Below are 25,156 nucleotides of genomic sequence, written 5' to 3'. Positions count from 1 at the left end.
AACGTGCTTCTTGGCTCCTCCTGGTTCGATAAACCTTGGTTTCTTTCTGAGGGCAAACTTGCTACTGTGTGCATCATACCTTCCTCTTGGGGTTCCCAACGAACGTGTGTGTTACACGCCATCAAGCATTTTTTCTGGCGCCGTTGCCGGGGAACTGAAGAAAAGCTACACCACAGAGAATTGCCTCCCACGGCAACAGCTCTTTTTCTGGCGCCGTTGCCGGGGAGATCAAGACACGCTGCAAGGGGAGTCTCCACTTCCAATCTCTTTACTTTGTTTTTGTCTTGCTTTACTTTATTTACTACTTTATTTACTGTATTGCACTCTATATCAAAAACACACACAAAAAAATTAGTTACTTGCATTTTACTTTTGCTACCATGTCTAGTTCTGCACCTGTTACTTCTTCACCTGAGGAATTAGTCTTCACTTTTAAACAAGGGGATGAGGAGAGTTTTAAAGATGCTTGGTCCAGAATTTTTACTTCTTATCGTAAAGCTGAACCTCAAATGACTCTAAGTTTGCTCCTTAGTAATTTTTATTTTGGTCTTATGATTCGCTATAGATATGCCTTGGATGTCTGTAGTGGGAGGAGATTTCCTTCATTGCAATGGGGATCAAGCTTTTAATGCCATAAAGAAGTTGGTTGCATCACATGATTCAGCTAATAACTTTGATTCAGCCCTTATTAGCATTTATAATAGATTAAACACTCTTGAGACAAGTGCATCTCGCTTGAATGAAAATTATAGATATGTTCGTAACCGTCTTGATCAAGTTTTAGTGAACTCTGAACCTTCATTATGGGATCCTACTATTAAAAAATTTATCGGTGACCAAACTCTTCATGCCAATTGTGATATTATGTCTGAATTTTGCTTAATGCCTAAGAGTATTCATGAATCTTTGAAACTTTGGGGATTCGTTGAAGGGGGAGAAGGAATAACTCTTATTGATAACTCTGTTATAATTCCTAAAGGAATAGTTGCGGATGTGCATACAACCGTTCTTGCGAGAACAATATCCATTGATTATCTTGTTATTGAATGTGCAGGAACAGGACAAATCACACTCGGAAGATCCCTGCTGAAACTATTGGGAGCCGTCATAGATATGGGAGAAGGCACCCTAAAATTCACATATATTCCCTAAATCAAAGAGTAAGAAAAAGAACAAGAAATGTAAGGGTAAAGCCCAAGGTAGTGTCGATGCTTCATCTCTTGATAATACTTGATATACACTTTCTGCGCCTAGCTGAAAGGCGTTAAAGAAAAGCGCTTATGGGAGACAACCCATGTTTTTACTACAGTACTTTGTTTTATATTTGAGTCTTGGAAGTTTTTTACTACTGTAGCAACCTCTCCTTATCATGTTTTTGTGCCAAGTAAAATCTCTATGGTAAAGTTGATGCTAGATTTGGATTGCTGCACAGAAACAGCATTGCTGTCTGTCACGAATTCGCGCAGTAGTCTCTGTAAAAAAATCAAAAAAATCTGCAAATTTACGTGCGTGATCCTCAGATATGTACGCAACTTTCATTAGTTTTGAGTTTTTCCGTTTGAGCAAGTTAAGTGCCCCTTCCAGGTTCGTCTTTACGGACTGTTCTGTTTTTGACAGATTCTGCCTTTTATTTCGCATTGCCTCTTTTGCTATGTTGGATGAATTTCTTTGATCCATTAATGTCCAGTAGCTTTGTGCAATGTCCAGAAGTGTTAAGAATGATTGTGTCACCTCTGAACATGTGGATTTTTATTGTGCACTAACCCTCTAATGAGTTTGCTTGAAGTTTGGTGTGAAGAAAGTTTTCAAGGGTCAAGAGAGGAGTATGATATACTATGATCAAGAGGAGTGAAAGCTCTAAGCTTGGGGATGCCCCGGTGGTTCACCCCTGCATATTTTAAGAAGACTCAAGCGTCTAAGCTTGGGGATGCCCAAGGCATCCCCTTCTTCATCGACAACATCATCAGGTTCCTCCCTGAAACTATATTTTTATTCAGTCACATCTTATATACTTTGCTTGGAGCGTCTGTTTGTTTTTGTTTTAATAAAATGGATCCTGGCATGTGTGGGAAAGAGACACGCTCCGCTGTTGCATATGGACAAATATATCCCTAGGCTTTACTCATAGTATTCATGGCGAAGGTTGAATCTTCTTCGTTAAATCTTCTTTACTATTATAGTTTGCAATGCGACCCGTAACGTCTCACGCCTGGATCGATCGCCCGCACGCGTGGATCGATCGCCTGGATCGCACGCCTGACTTGGCCCATGGCCCCCTGAATTGGCCCATGCAAAAGCACTTGGCCCGTGCAATATTAAAACAAGCCCAGACACTTGGCACGTGCAATATTAAAACAAGCCCAGCGACTATTAGTATCCGAGCAATGTTAAAACAAGTCCAGCGAATAAAAAACGACTTCAACTCTGCCAAACTCTTCTTCTAATCCGATAGGAACTGTGCCAAAACGCGGAACCACACCCGTATCATAAAAGGACTTTGATTCCCTGCCGTATAATCAAAAATACTCTCGATTGCTGCCAATCGACTCACTTCACCGGAAATACTCTCGATTGCTGTCAATCGACTCACTTCACCGGAAATACTCTCGATTGCTGCCAATCGACTCACTTCACCGGAAATAGGTAGTTGCTGCACCCAATCAACTCCATTAGCCGGAACTACATCTGCGCTCCACCAAAGGTACCAGTTGTGTCCTGCACAGAGAGAGAGAAAAGACAATTACCGAAACAAAGACATATCAGCCATAGAGATCACATCAGCCATATCTCAACGTGGCTGCCTTAAGACGTCCATCAGCCATATCTCAACGCACTACCTTAAGACATCCTAGGTTCCATGAGCTATCAGCACAAGCGAGTATTTCACACTCCTTCAAAGGATGATGCTACTGTTTATTGTTCACACACTTTCCTAGCAAAATTGATACTCTGAGAGTTTACTGTTTAAGCATTCCAGTTTTAACCAAAGCAACTTTTCTGTTACAATATCACTCTTCATGCATTATTTTATGAACTACTGTTTCAACAATCTCACTTTCTGTTTCTTTGTTGTGATTGCAGAAATGGAACAGAACGACAAAACAGCCATTGGAAATCAAAAGCAACCAACTTCAAAAAATTCAGAAGATCGAAATCAAGCAAGACGTGCACGTGATAGAGCTCGGCGAAATAATTTGACGCCCGAGGAAAAAGAGGAGATTAATGCACATAGAAGAGCAATATCAAAACCCGCAAACCAAGCAAGACGAGACCGTGATAGAGCTCGATGAAATAGTTTGACGGCCGAGCAAAAGAATGAAATTAATGCGCGTAGAAGAGCAGCCCCACAACCCACATCTACGCAAACAAAAACTGAACAGGAGAAGACGGCAAGGCTAGCTCAGCGCAGGGAAAACGCTGCGGCTAGGAGGAACACCCCGTGCGCTGAATCCATTGCGATGCAGTGCCCAAATGCAGTAACTTTGCCAATGTTAAACCTGACATCGAGCGCACACAGATCTAACACCGGGGAGGGAACTTCTTCACCTCCCCCCTACACTTCAACGAGCATGCCAGACTATACTATTAGGACCGACGGTAACAAACTAATCTTCACTCATTTAATTAATTTATGTCATGGCTTATTCAACGATCGTACATACCAAATCGAGAATGTTCTAGGTGACATGGAGGCCATCCTTCGCGGTATCATGGACGAGAATACCATCCCGGATGACCTCATGGACAAGGAGTGCTACATCTATGGCCGTGAAGGTACTTGTGCTACCCTTTCCAACGCACCTCTAAGTTACGAGTCAATATGAACTCTATGTCAATGTGACATCCCATGGATGTAGGATTCGAAGCTGATGACATGGACCTTGATACATCGACATCGACAAACTCATCCGGCGCGGAATCTATCGATCCTTTTGACTTTGTGTACTCCAACCTCCCAAACGGCACGCACATGCTGAAGCCAGAACCGGACTGCGAACACTGCCATGCCAAGAAGTTTGAGCGTGAGACCGACGGTTTTTGTTGTCGAAACGGAAATATCAAGCTTGCTGAACCAGAGCCTATCCCAGAGTTGATGAGGCTATGGTCTAGCGCGGATTCGGACTCTCGGCATTTTCGGGAGAGCATACGATTCTTCAACGGCCACATCTCATTCACAACTCTTGGTGTCAGCCTAGACAACAGCTGCACCAACATGAGGTCCGGGGTGTACACATTCCGGGCGCAAGGCAAATTATACCACAACATGCATTCATTCGGGCCAAACTCTCGCCCGGAACATCTACAGCTCTACTTCTACGATGATGATCCCAGCCTGATCCATCGCAGGGAAGCCACCAAGGACCTGGACCAAGAGGTCGTTCGGAAGGTTGTGGACATACTAAGAGGAAACCCGTACTCCGAGCAGTTTAGGAGTTTGGGCGCCTACAAGGACAACCTCGACAACTACCGTATAGAGTTGAACACCGACAAGAAGCTAGACCAAAGGAGATATAATTTACCGGTGTCGTCTGAGGTGGCTGCGATCTGGGTCGAGGGGAGTGACTTGGCAAATAGATTCAAGCGCAGCATTATCCTATACGGTGACAACAACGAGAGGCATAGTATACATGCTACACAAGGATGCTATGACCCGCTCTCGTACCCTCTCTTTTTCCCGAAGGGGGAGCTCGGTTGGCATCCAAATCTCCCTAAACGTGATACGCCTTGGCACGTCGCGCAAAAGTCAAGACAGGACCGTGACAATGAAGGTTCAGCTGTTCAAGACACTTCTGCATTTTTTTGTCTATCCTTTTCGTATTTTGCCTAACATTGTTTTTTTATGTCTTTCACACAGATGGAGGTGGCAATATATGCGTCTCCGTTAGGGACTACTACTGTTACCGACTACAGACGCGTCCGGCTATATTTAACCCCATACTACATGGCGGGCGTCTATTTCAACAGTTTGAAGTCGACATGTACATAAAGATCGAGGGATGCAGGCTGAGTTGGTTCAGGGAGCACCAGTCGGAGATACGTGCGGATCTATATAAAGGCATTGTGGATAGCATAACGGCTGGAGAGACTCGCGCAAGCGCTATTGGCACAAGGATTGTTCTCCCATGGAAGTTCCAGGGGGGCTTCCGAGACATGAAGCGTAGACATATGGACGCCATGGCGTTGGTGCAGACGTACGGCAAGCCTGACATCTTCTTGACGATGACCTGCAATCCTAACTGGCAGGAGATACAGGATGCACTTCTTCCAGGGCAAACCCCTCAGGACCGACCAGACATTGTGGTCCGGGTGTTTAGGGCCAAGCTGGAGATGATGAAAGAGATGCTGACCAAGAAGCATATTCTGGGCGTTGTGAAGGCCTACGTCTACGTGGTCGAGTTCCAAAAGAGGGGCCTCCCACACGCCCATTTCCTGTTGATCATGGACTCAAAATATAAACTCATTGTGCCGGAAGCGATGCACGACCGTGTCATATCCGCCGAGCTCCCGGACAAGAATAAGTACCGGAGCTATACGCCATAGTCGTGAAGCATATGATGCACGGCCCATGCGGTGTCCTCAAGCCAAACAACGTGTGCATGCACGATGGGTCCTGCAAGTGTAGGTACCCGCGTGCATTCAATGAAACCACCGTACAGGGGAAGGACTCATACCCCATTTATCGGAGACGGAAGGACGATCGTTGTGCGACTGTCCGAGGTCAGATGCTAGACAACAGATGGGTTGTGCCTTACAACCCCTACCTCTTGCGGATGTTTGACTGCCACATCAACGTGGAGGTGTGCTCTAGCATAAAGGCCGTCAAATACCTATATAAGTACGTATACAAGGGCCACGATCTGTTATCACCATATTTTAGACAAATCCAGAGGTGGGCCGGGCTTGGAAGATTACATGTGGAGGAATCCTGAAGCGGCCTGACACGAAGGGATTGGGCTGAATTGCCCGTGTATCTTTATGGTAGATTGTATGTTAGATTAAAAGTTAGAGTTTGTCTCGTGCACGGTTTAGTGCACGCCCACATTAGAAAGTCCCCTGGACTATAAATATGTACCTAGGGTTTATGGAATAAACAACAACTCACGTTCAACCCCAAAAACAAACCAATCTCGGCGCATCGCCAACTCCTTCGTCTCGAGGGTTTCTATCGGGTAAGCGACATGCTGCCTAGATCGCATCTTGCGATCTAGGCAACGACAAGCCCCACGTTGTTCATGCGTTGCTCGTACTGAAGCGTTTTTGATGGCGAGCAACGTAGTTATCATTAGATGTGTTAGGGTTAGCATTGTTCTTCGTTTAAGCATGCTTACGTAGTGCAACCCTTGCATATCTAGCCGCCCTCACGCCTATCTCAGGTGTGGGGGCGGCACCCCGCTTGATCATTATTTAGTAGATCTGATCCGTTACGATTGCTCCTTGTTCTGCAAGGATTAGTTTAATATCTGCAATAGTTAGGCCTTACAAAGGGGGGGAGGATCCGGTGGCACGTAGGGTGGCGTTCGCAAGTCCTAAACGGGATGTTCCTAGGATCAACTTCATGTTGGTTTTTTGGCCTTGTTTAGGATCGGCTTACGAGCACCGTGCGTGGCCGCAAGGCCCAACTCTGGAGTAGGATGATCCGATTATGCGGTGAAAACCCTAAATCGTCGTAGATCTCATTAGCTTTATCTTGATCAAGCGAGGACCACCAAGTATTCGTGCACCCCGTACGGATCATGGGTGGATCGGCTCTTTGAGCCGATTCACGGAGATAACTCGAGAGCCGATCGAGGCTCGTATTTAACGTTTACATGTATGCCCCGGAGAAACTAAGCGAGGCACCCTCATCACCTTCCCGACCGGGTATAGGTCGGGTGGCACGCCCTTGCACTTCGCAACGCCGCGTGTGACCGGAAGAGCATTGCGGGCCGTCGCTCGGAGGGGTCTCAGCCAGCCGCAGCTCTAGGCTCTTCCCGGCTCTACAGTGTTGACAAGGCCGCTGCCCGCCGGTGGGTTTTGGCAGTCAACACATTCTGGCACGCCCGGTGGGACCCTTGCATATCTAGCCGCCCTCACGCCTATCTCAGGTGTGGGGGCGGCACCCCGCTTGATCATTATTTAGTAGATCTGATCCGTTACGATTGCTCCTTGTTCCGCAAGGATTAGTTTAATATCTGCAATAGTTAGGCCTTACAAAGGGGGAGGATCCGAGTGGCACGTAGGGTGGCGTTCGCAAGTCCTAAACGGGATGTTCCTAGGATCAACTTCATGTTGGTTTTTTGGCCTTGTTTAGGATCGGCTTACGAGCACCGTGCGTGGCCGCAAGGCCCAACCTCGGAGTAGGATGATCCGATTATGCGGTGAAAACCCTAAATCGTCGTAGATCTCATTAGCTTTATCTTGATCAAGCAGGACCACCAAGTATTCGTGCACCCCGTACGGATCATGGGTGGATCGGCTCTTTGAGCCGATTCACGAGGATAACCCGAGAGCCGATCGAGGCTCGTATTTAACGTTTACATGTATGCCCCGCGCAGAAACTAAGCGAGGCACCCTCATCACCTTCCCGACCAGGTATAGGTCGGGTGGCACGCCCTTGCACTTCGCAACGCCGCGTGTGACCGGAAGAGCATTGCGGGCCGTCGCTCGGAGGGGTCTCGGCCGGCCGCAGCTCTAGGCTCTTCCCGGCTCTACGGTGTTGACAAGGCCGCTGCCCGCCGGTGGGTTTTGGCGATCAACACATTCCGGCACGCCCGGTGGGACAATCGTCTACATCAACCACATCGCCATCTACATCCGAGATGGCGGACGGCACGCCGATCACCTACGAGGATCTGCCTGACGACCTCAAGAAGCAATACAACGAGATCAAGGCTACCCTCGAAGCCGACCTCATCGGCTCTTTTCAGAGAACCCGTTCCGGTGGCATCAGATGGAAGGGGTTCTCACCGCAAGGTGCGCTCGATGGGATAGATCTCTCTCGCCCGTCGGAGGAACGCACCGAGGGTCCGCGGCGAGAGATCAACTACCCGGTGGCTCACTCGCTACACCGCCACTCGAGAACTTGGTCAACGTGTTGGAGCGTGTCGCTCGCGCGTGATCCAGGAGATCATGAGCCACCGGTACTCGCCGTCGGGACCAGCTCTCGGGACTCATCAAGGAGAGTTGCCATTCCGGTCCCGGTCCACCGCTGCCATATGCGTTGGCAGCACCTGCTGAAGTGCCGACTACACCGGCATTCCTCGTCTACGGGATTGGTGGCGACCCTAGTGACTACCGAGTTCTTAATGGAGGCGCCTAAGGAGATCCCTCATGGATACGCGTGCATGTATGTGCCGGATTGTGGTGACTGGGCACTCACAAACCAGGCCACAACATCGGGGACTCCGGCGAAGACACGAGGAACGTCGGCGACAGAGCAGACGTGGCTAACTAAATACGCCACACCGACGAAACTCCCGAGCCCGGCTCCTGCAGCCGGCTCGGAGCTGGAAAAGCAAACATGGCAGGCCAAGTACGCCACCCCGGCGAATCTTCGGAGTGCAACTCCTACGGCCGAGCACGGCGGATCGGATCGGTACCATACCGAGAGACCAGTTCGGCATGATGCCGAAAAGAAGGGCGATCGGCTATTCCAAGCCGTACCACGACGATTACGAGATGATCCCGCCGCCACCTAAATATCGGCTCCCCGACTTCTCCAAATTCGGTGGATCGGATGGCTCCGAGCTCCATCGAGCACGTCAGCCGATATTTGGCTCAACTAGGACCGGCTTCGGTGTCGGATCAGCTACGCGTGAGGCTCTTTTCACAGTCCCTCACGGGATCGGCTTTTGGATGGTACACCTCTTTGCCAGCAAACTCCATCCAGTCTTGGAAGCAATTGGAAGAACAGTTCCATATGCAATACCATTCGAAGCTTCCGAGTCCGGCATTGCCGATCTAGCACAACTACGTCGAAGCGCGGGGAAACGGTGACGGAGTACATCCAGCCGCTTCAGGAATCTTAGGAACCGATGTTATTCGGTTCGTATAACCGAAAAGGAAGCAGTCGAGTTGGCGAGTAGCAGTGCCTTGCAACACAGCTCAAGGACATGGCCTCCCAAGCAGATTATCCCTCGCCGGCGCACATGGTTCGAAACTATCGGCATATGAACGGCGCCACCCCGACCTGTACCAAGACAAGTTCAAGCGTGCGATAGTTATGGTCGATACGGAGGAGGATGAAGTGCTCGCGGGAGGCCAAGAGATAGCAAGTGGCTGAGTGGACTCGGGGGGAACCCCGTGGCCCGCAAATGGGTAAAGCCACCGGGGCCGCCCAGGGGATTTGATTTTGACGTGACCAAGATCGAACAAATCTTCGACCTCCCGCTCAAGGAGAAACAGTTGACGATTCTCGAAGGTCTCAAGTTCCCCACGGCGAAAGAGCTAAACGGAAAGCCGTACCGCAAATTCCACAACTCGCTTTCCCATGCCACCAACGAGTGCCGGGTGTGGCGTCGGCACATCCAAGCGGCGATAGAGAAGGGGCGGCTAATTTTCAACCGATACGCCATGAAGGTCGACACCCAACCCTTCCCCGCCGTTAACATGGTAGAAATCATCTACCCCGAAGGTTGCCAGCCAGGATCCCTCGTTCGACATCAACATGGTAGGACCCGGAAACCACTCGGCAAAGATGGAGATGAGGGCAGCTGCTCTCATAGCAAGGACACCGAGGAGGCCGCTCCACGCGATCGGCTCCGTCATGATGGCAAGCGCTATGTCACGGAGGGAGAGGTGAAGAATATAAGATATCGGCGACCCCTCTCCGATCACCTCCTCAACAAATATGTTAGTCGGTATGACCAACGCCGACGGTCCAATTACGATGATAGAGAAGATCGTTTGGCTAGAGAAGCCGAAGACATCGTCGGCAGAATCGCGATGAGGAGGAGCACGAGCGCTATGCCACGGAAGCATCAAGGGAGCAAGACGACAACGCCGGGCATTGGGACTGCCCCTTCTTCGGACACTCGCTGGGATTCAGGAATGAGCCGATTGCCCACAATCGGCAATTGCCCGGAATGCAATCGAAAAAGAAGGAGGCAGCCAACGTGTCCGTGTTCGAGCGCCTAGGGCCTCTCCCGCCACAAAGCAAACGCGCCGAGTCACCTCGTTGGGCAGATCTTGAAGATTCGGAAGACGAGGGAGAAGTGGAAGAAGACAGGTACCATCGGCCAAGGTGGTGCCTCGACGGACTCAGCCTGTTCCCAAAAGCGCGAGGTTCGAGCGATTGCGCGGCCCGGAGGAAGCCGAAAGGTTGTACCTGCATACGCTAAGGAAGGCACGGCCTGATCCGGTCGCAAAGGTTCGGCGAACCCTGGATGAAGAGGGTCGTCCACGGAAAATGGAGTGGCGCCCCAAACAGAGGAAAGCCGATGATGAGACATCGGCTGGCACAAACATGGTACTCGTCTTGCCGACAGAGCTTAGCCCTCCACGACTCTACGGAGCACTCAAGGTGGACGACAGCAAGCGCATCAAGTCAGAGGTTGGGTTGGTTTCATCCAGCCTGACCAAGTAGCAAGATCAAACCAATGAGCAAACCAGGAGAGGCCGATCCTTGTGATCGGCCCCAAAAAATTTACGAAGGAAACTTACAAAACCTTCAACGAGCAAGCAACGTGGAGGCCGATTCCGAGCAATCGGCCAAAATTATCCTCACCTACCTTTACGCCTGGGTTCAACATGTTATCCAACGAGCCGATACCATCAATTTTCTTGACAGAATCGGCTCGGGGGCACCCAGTATATGAAAATACGAGGATATGCAACGAAGCATCTCATCTTTTGTTGATGGGTATTGGAATATGGGGGCGATGCACGGGTCGGCCGTAATAAAAGTGAAAATTCGAAAATTTTCGAGCACGGCCGATGCGGCAGGCATCGACTTAAGGACATGAAAGCCGATGCATGGCCATCGACTCAAGGGAGATTTCTTCAAGAACAATATCGAAGCGAGCATGGGCGGACGGATCAGGTCAAGGATGGATGACATTAGATCCATCAAAGGAAAGAAGCCGATCTAGCCGGCAGGAACTAAAGAAGCTCGGGGGCAGCTCACCTTAAGGCTTTCCGCTCGGAGAAGCCGATTTGTGTTCAAATCGGCTGACGCTGCATAAGGAACTTCCCCATACACGATCAAGCCCAGGTCTATGCAGCTCTTTTGTGTATCCTCGTCTCCGTTTTACCTTGGCCGAGACTCGGGGGCAACGAGGCCCGGTAGGTGCTCCATTGAAAGGCCGATTGAAGTACCATCGAGCTGATCCTCGTTGCAACCTTCTTCACAAAGCGATGAACGCTCGCTAAGGAGTTGAAGAATGGAAGGATGAATGTCGAAGGACCGATGCGTTGTTATCGGCTCATTACACATTGGCGAAGAGGGCAAATCGGCAAGGTCGGTAGGGAGAGGCAAATCGGCTCAATCAAACTCGAAGAAATCGGCAAACTCGAATTGGGGAACAAGTTCTTCATTGATAGGCGAGATTTCTTACATAAAGAGCTAATTGCCCTCAAAAGGAAATACTAGGGGATACATTGCCCAAATCTGCTACTATCGACCCTATGTTAGGGGTCCTATCTACGGGCCGTCATCGCCCTCGTCGTCATCCTCGAGCTCTCATCGGCACCTGCCGCCGATGGGCTCCTCGTCGCTACTCCCGTAGCCCTCCACGGGGGCTTCATCCCCGTCTTCATCATCGCTGCTTGTCGTCGTCCCACCACATGCGAAGGCGCTTTGCTGGTGGGTAGCCCTCGAGGGAGTCGTCGTCATCGTCCTCCTCCTCCTCTTCTTCCTCCACCACCCCCTCGGAGGAGGTGAAGTCGTCCCAGGAGAAGCGATCGTCGTCGCTCTCCTCCTCCGATTCCCCGCCGGCGAGGAAACGGAGGTCGCTCTCCCGTCCGTCGAGGACCGGTCGTCCTCGGACCGGATGGAGAAGTCATGGTCCGACTCCTCCCCGGCTTCAATGGCACGGCGGATGTTGGCCGCATGGGCCTCTTGTGGGCTCGGTGCCGGCATCGGTTCGGGGAAGATGATTCAAAGGAAAGTCCCGACGAGGCGAGAGGAGGAAGAAGACATGGTGCGCGAAGGGTTTTTTGGGGTGCCGATGGTTGGAACAGAGGAAGGAGATGAAGAAAGCTAATCAATCGGCACAGTTGAATAACGAGAAGCCTGGTGAGAATTTAATGTATAAGTTCCCGAGGAGATGACGCCAGGGCTATCGAATTTTGCAGAGAAGCTGAGAAGACAGGGCATAATGATGACGAGTACTGCAACAGCTCTGCTCTGCCACGACATGACCCTTTGAAGGAAAAGCATAATGATTTTGGAAATGTTATTTCCAAAACCAGGGGGGCATGTGTTATCACCATATTTTAGACAAATCCAGAGGTGGGCCGGGCTTGGAAGATTACATGTGGAGGAATCCTGAAGCGGCCTGACACGAAGGGATTGGGCTGAATTGCCCGTGTATCTTTATGGTAGATTGTATGTTAGATTAAAAGTTAGAGTTTGTCTCGTGCACGGTTTAGTGCACGCCCACATTAGAAAGTCCCCTGGACTATAAATATGTACCTAGGGTTTATGGAATAAACAACAACTCACGTTCAACCCCAAAAACAAACCAATCTCGGCGCATCGCCAACTCCTTCGTCTCGAGGGTTTCTATCGAGTAAGCGACATGCTGCCTAGATCGCATCTTGCGATCTAGGCAGCACAAGCCCCACGTTGTTCATGCGTTGCTCGTATCGAAGCGTTTTTGATGGCGAGCAACGTAGTTATCATTAGATGTGTTAGGGTTAGCATTGTTCTTCGTTTAAGCATGCTTACGTAGTGCAACCCTTGCATATCTAGCCGCCCTCACGCCTATCTCGGGTGTGGGGCGGCACCCGCTTGATCATTATTTAGTAGATCTGATCCGTTACGATTGCTCCTTGTTCTGCAAGGATTAGTTTAATATCCGCAATAGTTAGGCCTTACAAAGGGGGAGGATCCGGTGGCACGTAGGGTGGCGTTCGCAAGTCCTAAACGGGATGTTCCTAGGATCAACTTCATGTTGGTTTTTTGGCCTTGTTTAGGATCGGCTTACGAGCACCGTGCGTGGCCGCAAGGCCCAACCTGGAGTAGGATGATCCGATTATGCGGTGAAAACCCTAAATCGTCGTAGATCTCATTAGCTTTATCTTGATCAAGCGGGACCACCAAGTATTCGTGCACCCCGTACGGATCATGGGTGGATCGGCTCTTTGAGCCGATTCACGGGATAACTCGAGAGCCGATCGAGGCTCGTATTTAACGTTTACATGTATGCCCCGCAGAAACTAAGCGAGGCACCCTCATCACCTTCCCGACCGGGTATAGGTCGGGTGGCACGCCCTTGCACTTCGCAACGCCGCGTGTGACCAGAAGAGCATTGCGGGCCGTCGCTCGGAGGGGTCTCAGCCAGCCGCAGCTCTAGGCTCTTCCCGGCTCTACAGTGTTGACAAGGCCGCTGCCCGCCGGTGGGTTTTGGCAGTCAACACGATCAGACTTCGTTCAATATCGAGAAGCCCGACGCCGATGGTAACATAGACGAGATCAAGAGATTCGTTGACGCAAGGTGGGTTACTCCACCGGAGGCCATGTGGAGGATATTCGGCTTCAAGCTATGCGAGAACCACCCATCGGTCCTACCACTTCCGCTTCATCTCGAAAATATGCAAATGGTCACGTTCAAAACAGGAGACAACCTAAAGGACGTCGCCGCCCGACAGACCCCATCCATGTTGACTGAGTATTTCGTGGCTAACCAGAAGCACGCATGGGCTCAGGATATTCTTTACAAAGATTTTCCGAGAAGCTTCACATGGCAAGCAACAAAATACTGGAAGAAAAGGGACAAGGGTCAACAAATAGGACGGATCGTGTCAGCCCATCCTGCTGAGGGGGATCGGTACTTTCTGAGGGTGCTGCTAAACCACGTACCAGGCTCAAGGTCCTTCGAAGATCTCAAAACAGTGGACGGTGTGCTATGTGATAACTTTCGTGAGGCCGCCGAGAGGAGGGGACTCATCGAGGCCGACAACACGCTCGACGAGTGTCTTACCGAGTCAGAGCAGTTCGCCATGCCAGCCTCACTCAGGAGGCTCTTCGCAACGATCTTAGTATTCTGCGAGCCTGGGGATGTGCGTGGTCTTTGGGATAGGCACCTTGAGGCGATGTCTGACGACTATCGGCGCGAACACACATGCCCAAAAGTAGTGGAGCAGAAGGTGTTACTTGATATTAGAGGCATGCTGCAGTCCATGGGCAAAGACATAAAGTCGTTCCATCTCCCAGACATTGACGAGACCTACGACAACACAGATGGAGAGGCCAGGGAGGTCATCGAGGAAACCAATATCCAGGTAGACAAGGAAGACGCTTCTCTAGCGACCTCACTAAACCACGAGCAGAGGCTTGCCTACGATGAGATACTAGCGGCAGTTGATGGCGGAGATGGGGGCGTATTTTTCGTGGATGGCCCAGGAGGCACAGGAAAGACCTACCTTTATAGGGCACTGCTCGCTAGGGTTCGGAGCGAGAGAAAGATCGCATTAGCCACAGCAACATCAGGAGTGGCCGCTTCCATCATGCCAGGAGGAAGGACAGCCCACTCGAGGTTCAAGATCCCACTAAACCTTGAAGAAGGAAAATCATGTAGCTTCACTAAGCAAAGTGGGACAGCCAAGCTCCTGAGGATGGCTTCACTCATACTATGGGACGAGGCAACTATGACAAAACGGCAGGCCATTGAGGCGTTGGACAGAAGCATGCGCGACATCATGGAATGCCCAAACCGACCTTTCGGGGGCAAGACCGTTGTGTTCGGTGGGGACTTCAGGCAGGTGCTTCCCGTAGTGAGGAAAGGGTCACGGGGTCAGATAATCGACGCAAGTCTGCGGAGCTCAAACTCGTGGAAGGGCATGCGCCAGCTAAGGCTCATCAAGAACATGAGGGCACAGAGCGACGAGTGGTTCGCGGATTACCTCCTGAGGGTAGGTAACGGCACCGAGGAAACTGACAAGGACGGAAACATCAGGCTTCCCGAAGATATCTGTGTGTCATCTACAGGCGACAATGTGGCTGATATAAAGAAGTTGATCGACCATGTGTTTCCTACCCTAGACCACAACATGGACAATCCACATTACATGACTTCTCGGGCTATCCTCTCCACAAGGAACGATAGCGTCGATGCAATAAACATGCACATGATTGAGCGCTTCAAGGGAGAGGAGAGGATCTACTACAGCTTTGATAGTGCGGAGGATGATCCGCATGGCTACTACCCTCAAGAGTTCTTGAATGACCTAACTCCTAATGGGCTTCCACCACATGCACTTAAACTAAAGATAAATTGCCCCGTTATATTACTGAGGAATCTAGACCCAGCTAACGGGCTGTGCAACGGCACGAGGCTTGTGGTCCGTGGGTTCCAGAGTAACGCCATCGACGCAGAGATCGTCATGGGGCAGCACGCAGGAGAGAGGGTGTTTCTTCCACGTATACCTCTATGTCCATCTGACAATGACATGTTCCCGTTCAGATTCAAGAGGAAACAGTTCCCGATCAGGCTCAGCTTTGCCATGACGATCAACAAGGCGCAAGGGCAAACCATCCCGACTGTGGGCGTGTACCTACCGGAGGCGGTATTTTCTCATGGACAGTTGTACGTCGCGTTGTCTAGAGCCACCGCGAAAAGCAACATCAAGATCCTCGCCATCAAGGACAATGGGAAGGACAATACCGAGAATTCAAAGAAGCGAAAAAGAACCGAGTCCTTTGTAACAACCACGCTGAACATAGTCTACAAGGAAATCCTTAGCAATTGAACTCGCTGAACCAGATTTCAGCAGCTCCGAAGGTGTAATGGTTGTAACAAACATTTCATATCAATTTGTATTTTTATGTGTCTCTAAATACTATAATACTCATGATGTCTTGCTGCACCTCATTCCACAACATTTTTATTCTTCGTGTTAATTTACTTATGTTAAAAATGTATCTGACAATTTTGCATGTAAAGAAGAAATATTAGAGTCAAAATAAGGCAAAATAGCAGATTGTGTTTTATGCACGAGTAACTGGTTGATTCAATTTCTAAATTGCTAGGATTAATCCATGGGTCAGCCCAACCGGCCGAAGTTCCATCCTTACTCATAGTCTGTCCTCTCTGTATGTAAACACTACATATGTGAGCATCACACTATACGTTCGCTGCAGAACTACAGAATGGAGTGGACCAATTATGTTTCTCATATTTTTTTATGCTAAACAAAATTAATTAATCACAATAGATAAGATCTAGCCTAACATCCAATGCAAAGTAAGCTGAAGTAGCAGCAAAGAATGCAGGCAAGAATGGAGCATACCAGTGGTACTGAATGGAAATGGTGCCGGCCTTCCCAAGCGATGCCCCCTGCGTGCCGCGTGCCGCCTGCTGCGCCGCCAAGAGGAATCCGGGGAGGATGTCCTCCATGAACAGCAAGTTCCAGTCTACAACGCCGAGCTCCACCCCACCGCCGACCACCCAATACCAGGTCAGCAATACAACGACAGAAGTTAATTGCGTTCCCAAATTGGCTTCCTGAATTTCTAATACACTAGGCATGTATAGAAGGTTATCATATCACTTACTATCCACTGTCGTGAGATAAGAGCCAAAGAACAAATTCAATGCAAGACTTATTGTTACTCCTGCACGATTCACAAGCTTTTGAGGAACAATATTGGCATCGACGCACTGAAACAAAATTCTGCATAAAAAGTTACAACTGAGAGCATCAGTGCTCTAATGCCAATTCTAGCAGTAGATAATACAGGTAAGAATCATGTTGATCAACAAGAACTACAAGGATAGAATCCAACAACTTGCTACATCAGAGAAAAAAAAATGCACATGGGGACTGCATTGTAGAATGAGACTTCAAATCTACATCCACAACGACAAAACAAGAAAATTAATTTTGCTATACCACAGCCATAACCAAATTTGAGTTCTCAGGCAACAGGCATGGTTAACACGCCAACACAGGAACAAGCATACTATGTAACAGGATGAACAAGGTAAGAATATTAATTGTTGGATACAGTCCGGACACCAAAAGTAATAATTAGTTAGAGTCATCTAGCTGACAAAACGGGGAAGCAAAATTAGCAAACAACAATGCACAGGATCGAATTCAAGCACTCATTCATAGGTCGATGCGTACATTGGTGAGTAGGTCTTGCCAGGAGTAATTAGGTCTTTACCGTGAAGGACAGAGGGCTCGATCCCAGAACGACTCAACCATCGCTGGGCAAACGAAGATGCTTGGCGGCGCCATGGTGGAACCTGGACCCCGGCGCTCGCCCCCACCATGCCCAGCGAATTCATCTCCGCGGCCATTGCCGCCACAACCACCGCAGCTTGGCGCCGCTTGTCAACGGATTTAGTCGTGGCACGAGCTCGGTGCCGACGCGATAAGCGGTCTCGGGCTGGGGCGCGGATCTCCGTGTGGCCGGGGTGGTGATAAGATGGGGGAGAAAGAGAGCCGTCGGCCGGCGTTGTGCGTGTCTGCCTCCGAGCGGCGAACAAAAGGGGAATAGAGCGTGTGTTCTGGCCTAAAAATCAAGAGAAGTTTCTTATTCGGCCTAAAAATATGCCTTTGTTTAATATAAGTGCTTCCAAATGGCCTACCTTATTTTTGGGTAATCGCTTGGTATGAACAAAAGGAGTATATGTTTTGTCGGATGAGTATACCTAACTATAAAATTTGTTAAATAATGTGAAACTGCCAGGCAAGTCATCTTGCATTGGTCAAAGTAATCGAATCCCCTTCTTGGCAACCGATCGCTCGAGCGAGCGAATCTTGTCGGCGCGGAGCGCTCGCGCGGACGCGCGAAGGCAATTCCCTTTTCGCCGCGTCACGCGTGTCACGCTCGTTTCTATTTTTGGTAACCGATCGACTTTCCCTTTTCGGCCCGTCGTTTTCGAATTATTTCGAATCGATTTGGGGTTCGCCTCCTTCCGCCCGTTATCCTCTCTCCCCTGTTCTCGTCTCATTCAGCCCTGACGGAGAGGGCGACGGCGACGGCGACGGCGGAGTCGACGCTCCGGTTCCTCGTGTCTAGTGCGCGACCTAGATTTCTCCTCGCCGTCGCTTCACTAGCAAGCTCCGGCCGAGTTCGGCGCCGTAAGGTTAGTATTCCAACTCGGATCTAGCGGGGAGATCTAGGTCTCGCCGGCCGGTTTGTTTGTCCGGCGAGGGATTGTTTTCCACCGTGGAGTTCCGGCGATGGATTGTTCCGGCGAGGGTTTGTCTTTTTGGGTGGATTTTGTTCTCCGCCTAGGTTCCTGATTCGTTCCTCGGTTCACAAACCTCTCGTTATCCGGGTCTCGTCGGCCGGTATTGTTTTGTGCGGCGAGGGATTGTTCCACCTTGGATTATTTTTTCTGATGGGATTTTTGGTTTTGTCCGGCGAGGGATTGTTCCGGCGAGGGTTTTTTTTTGGGTGTGTTTTGTTCTTCGCCTAGGTTCCTACTTCGTACCTCGTTTTTTCTCAAATCTCTGTTATGGGATCGGCTGTAAATTGCGTTTTCACTTATTTCAATGTTCATTGTAGTCCGATTTTTTGGCCTGTTGCACTGCTTTTTGTCCACAATTTCTATGGTAATTGTAGCAGGAGAAAGCAGAGATCATGCGACTTGTTTTTCTAGGTGTTCACAAATCCTCGTTATGGGGTTTGTTTTACCAACCCACTTACTCACTCTTCATCAACTAGTATCTCAACGTTTAACCAATATATACATTCTGAAGTTACCAACCTCTTTTTTTCCCTCGTTATGGTAATTGATTTTACTAAGAGTTTCTCATTATCATGGCATCTCGTTTTTGTATTGCAGCGTTGTTGTTTCAATGGCGGGCAGCAAGAAACAAGGTGGTGATCATCTAGGTGTTCGCAAAATGCCCAATGCTAGTGAGCGCGCTAGGAATCGGGCGTCTCCTCTTCCTGTTGTCAGGTTATATGAACATCTAAGTTCTGATCGAAGAACTCGATTGGGGATATGGATCTTGGTTCAATGCTTGACATCAAGTGCCATGTTCTTCACAATCCATTGATAAGCTGGCTCGCTCCTTTGTATGATAGTCATTCCCGAGAGTTTGTCATTCAAGGGCGTGGTAGAATCCCTCTCAATGCTGATTCCATTTACCGTACACTCGGTCTTCCGCGGGGGATATTCCCGTTGTGTATGCAATGGATTCTGTCATAGAGGCTCGTCTAGGTCCTTTGTTATTTCCTGGCCATAGCAGCACGCCGAAGATTACTGGTGTGTTCACAATGCTGTCAGAGATGACTCAGTATGATGACATTTTCAAGCAAGTTTGGATGATGTATCTTGTTTGTACTTTGCTTGCACCAACAACGTCTAACAAAGTCAGCAACGGATGTTATCCTATACTCGGTATATGTGTTATCCTCTAGTTTTTTAAAAAATCATTCAATTTTTTTATCAATATATGTGAACAATCATTTTTTACGCGGTGTTTACATTATTTTTTTGTAGGACAACATTAGCAATGTCGTGAACATGAACCTTTGTCGGTTTGTGTGCGACGGATTGCATGATGAGCTTTGTACTCGGGAAGCCTTCTCGGAGGCTGCCTCGTTCCATATTCAGCTATCGTATGTTGACTCTTTGGATATTAGCTCTCTTAACCTTGACCTTCCGTGATGGTAGATTTGTTGCTAATATATGGTCAAAGAAAGATGTTGATACCGTGCTTGATGCTGACTTGAAAAGGGATGGATCTGGTTATGGGAATCTCGAGGTTAGTTAATCTTTTTTGTGTTTCTCATGTTATGACATGAACTTTTGTGGTCGATTTTGTGCAAGCTGATGCATTTTTTGTTTTTGTCTTGTCACTAATATCGCTTGAAGCCACACCTTGCTATAAATTTCAACTTGTTTGGAGGTGCAGCTAGCTTTGAAAGATGGGTTGAAACCAATATCGCACCTAACCGCCCGAAAAATGTATGATACAGTTGATAAGTTTTTAATTTTTAGTTTTTTGTTTTTCAATTTTGTATGGTACCATTACATTTTTTTAGTATATCTCTTTTTTTTAAATGAATTTTAACCTTTTTCATTTTTTGTGTGTTGTTTTTTGATGTAGCGTAAAGACAAGGTTTCTAGATTAATGGGTGAGTTTGCGTCTGGTCTCACTGGTCTAATGAGTAAGCTTGTGCAAGGTTTGACTGAGGTTGATGATGACGAAGTTGTGTATACTGCAAAATCTGATAAGACATTACGCTCTCAAATCGTTGCCTCTCGTTCATCGCATGATGGAGGTGCTGCAAACACAACCTCTCCTATTGCGCAATCAACTTATGATCGTCCCGATAAGATTGTAGGGAAATCACCAATACGCCGTCTCAAGAATGTGCCTTGCAACCAAAGTGCCGATGCTACGGATGTTGGGGGGATGTGCCTTGCAAGCGGATTGCTGATGTTACGTATGTCGGAGGGGATGTCCTTTGCAACCAGAGTGCCGATGCTACGGATGTCGGAGGTGCTATTACCGCCGATCCATTGAATGTTGTTGATTCCGTTTCATCACCCGTCTCCGAGCAAACTAATGTTCTGGCCGAGGCCCGTGTTGTTGAGCAAACTCGTGTTACCAGTGTCCGCCGCAAAAGCCGCTTGTGGTGCCAAAGCGCCATGTCAAACCGATAAGGTACCCGTTGTCAACTTCGATGACAATATGTCCGACGGCGAGAGTTATCATTCCGACAATGACAAGTGATTATGTTGATGAAGCCGTTGCTGATCGCTTTGTTATTCAAAGCGGACGTCATGTGGATGTAGGTGAGCATGGTGATACCGTGTTGTCGGAATGTGCAGGAGTGCCAAGCCGCACAACTCTTTCCGGTGTTGCGACAGCTTGTTCCCGGTGTTTCTCCCGAACCGGTTTCCACCAGAGTGTACCCATGGATATTGATTGTGCTCGTTGCGGAACCATCCGATGCCGATGCTCTAGTACGTTTTATGGAAACCGATATCACCGTTGCATCGCCAGATAATAGGATTGTGTTTCGTGGTCTTGAAAATCTTGCAGTACACTCGCTGCTATGCATATTGATGGTGTTGTTGATGAGCGAGATTTAGATATTGGGAAGCAAGTTTTATCTGAAACAAATGAAGCTGATCTTCTTCGTGCCAAAGATGCCGGTGCTGATGGTGTCTGTCATTTCGTCGGTACGAAGTCGCGAAGTTCCGAGTTCTAGCCTTGAGGTTGCCGTAATGAATGAAGGCAATGTGAAAGGATTATCTCGATGGTTATGATGTTGTCAGTGAGACAATCAACGAAGTCGTGAATGATTTGAAAAGGAGTAGGTGTGCTCTCGATGCCTCTGAAGCGAAACGTACTTGTGTTGTACGCGAGGATAGTTCTCGTTAATCCCGCATGTAATGAACCGTCATCTCGCTCCTAAGAAGAAGCCCAATGTGAGAGGCGGAAGGTATTTTTGATCGACCCCGTTTGAAGTTACTTACCAATGTATTTCATGTGTAGCTATCAACATTTCGTCGTTGCATTTTCTTACATTTTTTCGCCGTAAATGTATTCATGTCTTTTTCTTTTTTGCTCTTTTTTTGTATTTCGTGTAATTTTACCAAATACCATCTCATGAACTTACCAATGCCTTTTTCTCGGTAGTTATCAAAACGCTGGTTGTATTTTTGCATGACATAGTATGTTTTTATACTTCACTCGTTTTTGTAGTTTTTTCTAATAATTTTAAGTTTTTTTGCTTTTTCACAGTGCAAGCTGTTTATAAAAGTCAGGTTGCTACAAGATCTTCACCACGACGAGCTCCTAGAGGTACTTCTTCAGAGTGTTGCTGATAACGTTGCGCTTAAATCAAAAGTGTATACTTTGAAAGACCGTCTTGAAGGCTCAACAAAAATTCAAGTCGCTGGAACATCTACCGTAGTTGAAACTCGGTAGTCGATTTTATCGGAGGTTGTTTCGATGGGGTTGTTTTCAAGGATGCCGTTTTCTCTTCCAAGTCTACAAGTGAAACTGTTCCAACAGAAAAGAATATGCACATGAGGATCCAGCTCAAGTTAGCTTTGCAACCGGTAGCCGATTTCAGCAGTTGGTGGTTCCGATGTGGTTGTCCCTTCTAAGTCTACAAGTGAAATTGTTCAAACAGTAAAAGAATCTCCACACGAGGAACCACTTGAAGTTAGCTTTGCAACCGGTACCCAGTGTTTCAAGCAGAGGTTGGTTCTGATGTGGTTGTTCCTTTTAAGTCTTCAATTGAAATCGTCCCAACAGACAAGAATCCGCACATGAGGAACCAGCTTGAAGTTAGCTTTGCACCTCAAGATTCTCGGTACCGTGTTACAAATCGGATGGCTGATCCCGTTGGCGATGTTGACCATCATGCATCTCGCTTCTACCGGAACAACCGTTGTTGTTGCTCGTGATGCCGAACAAAATGCAACAGCCTTCTCCACAAGGTATTTGCTCTCTCTGTTTTTTTCGTTGTATCGGTTTATGTTTTTTGTATTCATTGTTTTTTCATTCTTTCATTGTTTGTTTGACTTAGTATGAAACATTTTTTTAATCAGATCAAACTCGTTATCGTTGTTAAGAGAGCTAAATTTGTTGCCGCCGATGGCAAGCCGAGTCTCACTCCCGGCATCCCTATAGATCCGTCTCGCTTATCATGTGTCCGTTGTAAATACATCTCGCGTCCGATAAAAGCGCTTCTCCATCCGGTAATATGATTTTTTGTTTTGTGCTTTTTTTTGATTGCTTTTTTTTTGTCACGCTGTCTGCTCACAATATCATTGTTTTTGCGCAGAGGCATTAGGAAATGCCGATGGTCATGATTCTACCATTTCGCGCGATGTTGTTAAAGAATCGTAAACCGCAAATGTGTCATCTATCCCTCCTACTGGTTAGATCACTTTTTCTATCTTTTTGTGTTTTATTTTTACAGTTTTTACTTTCTTTTTATTTTCATGTTCTTTCTGTTTTTCACTCAACCTTTTTTTACTTATTACATGTTTTCTCGTGCATGTCTTGTTCCATCAATTCATCTACGCCCGTTCCGCGTATTATCTCCCACTTGTAATCTATATATGCGTAATGCGTACCATCGTGGCAAGTAAATGCAAGTATCCGTAATACGTTTTCAAGGAACAAGAGAGGGAGGAAGAAGAAGAATTAATTGCTATTTTTACAAAACCTGCCTTTTTTATGTATCATTGGGGTGTGGCGAAGTGATGGTGCTCGTTGAGTTGGTCGATGTATTAACTTTTTATTTTATTTTATATGGGTGAACAATATCCTGTATGAACGCTATGTAATTTTATCCCTGTTTATATGTAATGGATGATTTTACCTTTTTTGTTATGAATAATATCGATCTGTGTGAGTGAGTACTGTTTGTTTTTTCTTCCCTATCTCTTTTATTTTTTTTGGACCTTTTTCTTTTTTCTTTTTATACCTTCATTTTTGTGTTTTTATTTGTGGCTACATGTGCGGTGATGTTTATTTTTGTCAATGAAGACGGAGGTGCAACCGACTTTCAAGAACATTGTTTTGATGACTCCGTAGACGGATTGCATCCCGTAATTGCCACCGAAATCAAGTAACAATGAAGCCGGTATGTCCTACTCTATCTTAGTAGTTAAGTTTTTCATATAGAATATCATGTCCTTGTTTTTTTACATTTTGTTAACTTTCTAATTATCCTTTTTTTGATTTTCTCGTATGATTTGGAGGTCCTTTATATTACTCCAGCTTTGCCGCGTGCTCGTTCATAATTTACCCGCTGCCGTAGAACTCCAAGGACCAGGCTACGCATGGAAAGGGTCGTTCTTCCTTCGAAGTTCATGCTACCTCCATACAATCGAGTAACTTGCACCGATGAGCAAGAATTATTGTACCAGCAAGTTATAAAGCACAACAGACGACTCTCAACACTCTAAAATAAAACAAGATGTCGTGTTTCTCATGTATACGCAATGGTGTTCTTTTTAGATAATTCATTACTTTTTAGCAACTTAGTTTGATCATGTATTCCTTTTTCTCGGCAGATCAAGGTTTTTGATGATTGACCCTATGTGGGTTTCCACCGGTGACTTAGCTAGTAGCGTTATGCCTTCGGAGAACTCGTCAACAACGGTTGCCGAAATTGGAATTGCTGTTCTTCAGAGTTGACTCGTCCGAAGAAGAAGATAATTTTCCCATGGATAGTAACTCGTTTATTTGCTTGAAAGAAGATTTAATTCAAGAATACCGCAAAACATTTCAGGATGGATGATAAGTATAAACTTAGTCACCAAAATCTGGTAAACTTTTTTCTCGTGTTTTTATGTTTTTTCGATTTGTGTTACTTGTGAACATTTTATTTTTTAATGTTTCTCTCGACCCTTTGTTTTTATCTTTTCTTTTTTTTGTTTTGTTTCAGCTTGTGTTTTGGTGTCCTTCGTAATCTTGGAAACGTAAAAGAAGCCATGTGGTCATTGGTATTCACTGTTCTTGAATTTTGAGAAAAAAAGGTTTGAAGTTCTTGATTCTGCGCGTGGTCCTGATGATGAATCGCTCATTAATCATTCTAGTGATCTAGTCGATGCTATCAAGTGCATGTATCGTATAAATTACTCTAGTTCATCAAAACAGATTGATGACTATGAGTTGGTTTTCATTGAAGCTCCTAAGCAAAATAACAAGTATGTTCTCTTCTTTTCTATCTAACTTATGCTTTGTTCATCGTTGGACATTTCTTTGTATTTGATAGCTCACATATCTTTTTTCTCGTATCTTCTTTTTTTTGAAGCGTTGATTGTGGTTATTTTATGCTCAAGTTCCTTGAACTTTGGAATGGCCGTGTTGTACCCGCTATCACTTATGATCGTATACCAAGCACTTAGGAAGGTCCTAACATGGAATTGGTTAAACCACCCTCTCGAACAAGTTGCGTAATTGGAGGTACCTGTTGGAAAGCAACGCTCCGTGAGGTATGAACTACCGGATGCAACTCAAATAAACTACCACTTACAAGCATAAATAATCTACTTTCTCTTTTTACTTGCAG

At 47.2% G+C, this 25,156-nt stretch overlaps 1 long non-coding RNA gene across 1 annotated transcript; it reads right to left on the bottom strand.

The window, feature by feature from the left end:
- Positions 1–2,342: 2,342 nt before the first annotated feature.
- LOC124696669 lies at positions 2,343–17,649 on the bottom strand. The gene is made up of 3 exons (XR_007000715.1): positions 17,312–17,649; positions 16,432–16,815; positions 2,343–2,715 (listed from the first exon to the last, which is right to left on the bottom strand). It is a non-coding gene; the product is annotated as an uncharacterized LOC124696669 (long non-coding RNA).
- Positions 17,650–25,156: the final 7,507 nt, after the last annotated feature.

This window comes from Lolium rigidum, chromosome 1 (assembly GCF_022539505.1).
Source record: "Lolium rigidum isolate FL_2022 chromosome 1, APGP_CSIRO_Lrig_0.1, whole genome shotgun sequence".
Lineage (NCBI taxonomy): Eukaryota > Viridiplantae > Streptophyta > Magnoliopsida > Poales > Poaceae > Lolium > Lolium rigidum.
The sequence above is the reverse complement of the archived record's forward strand: the minus strand, read 5'-3'. Positions and strand labels throughout refer to the sequence as shown.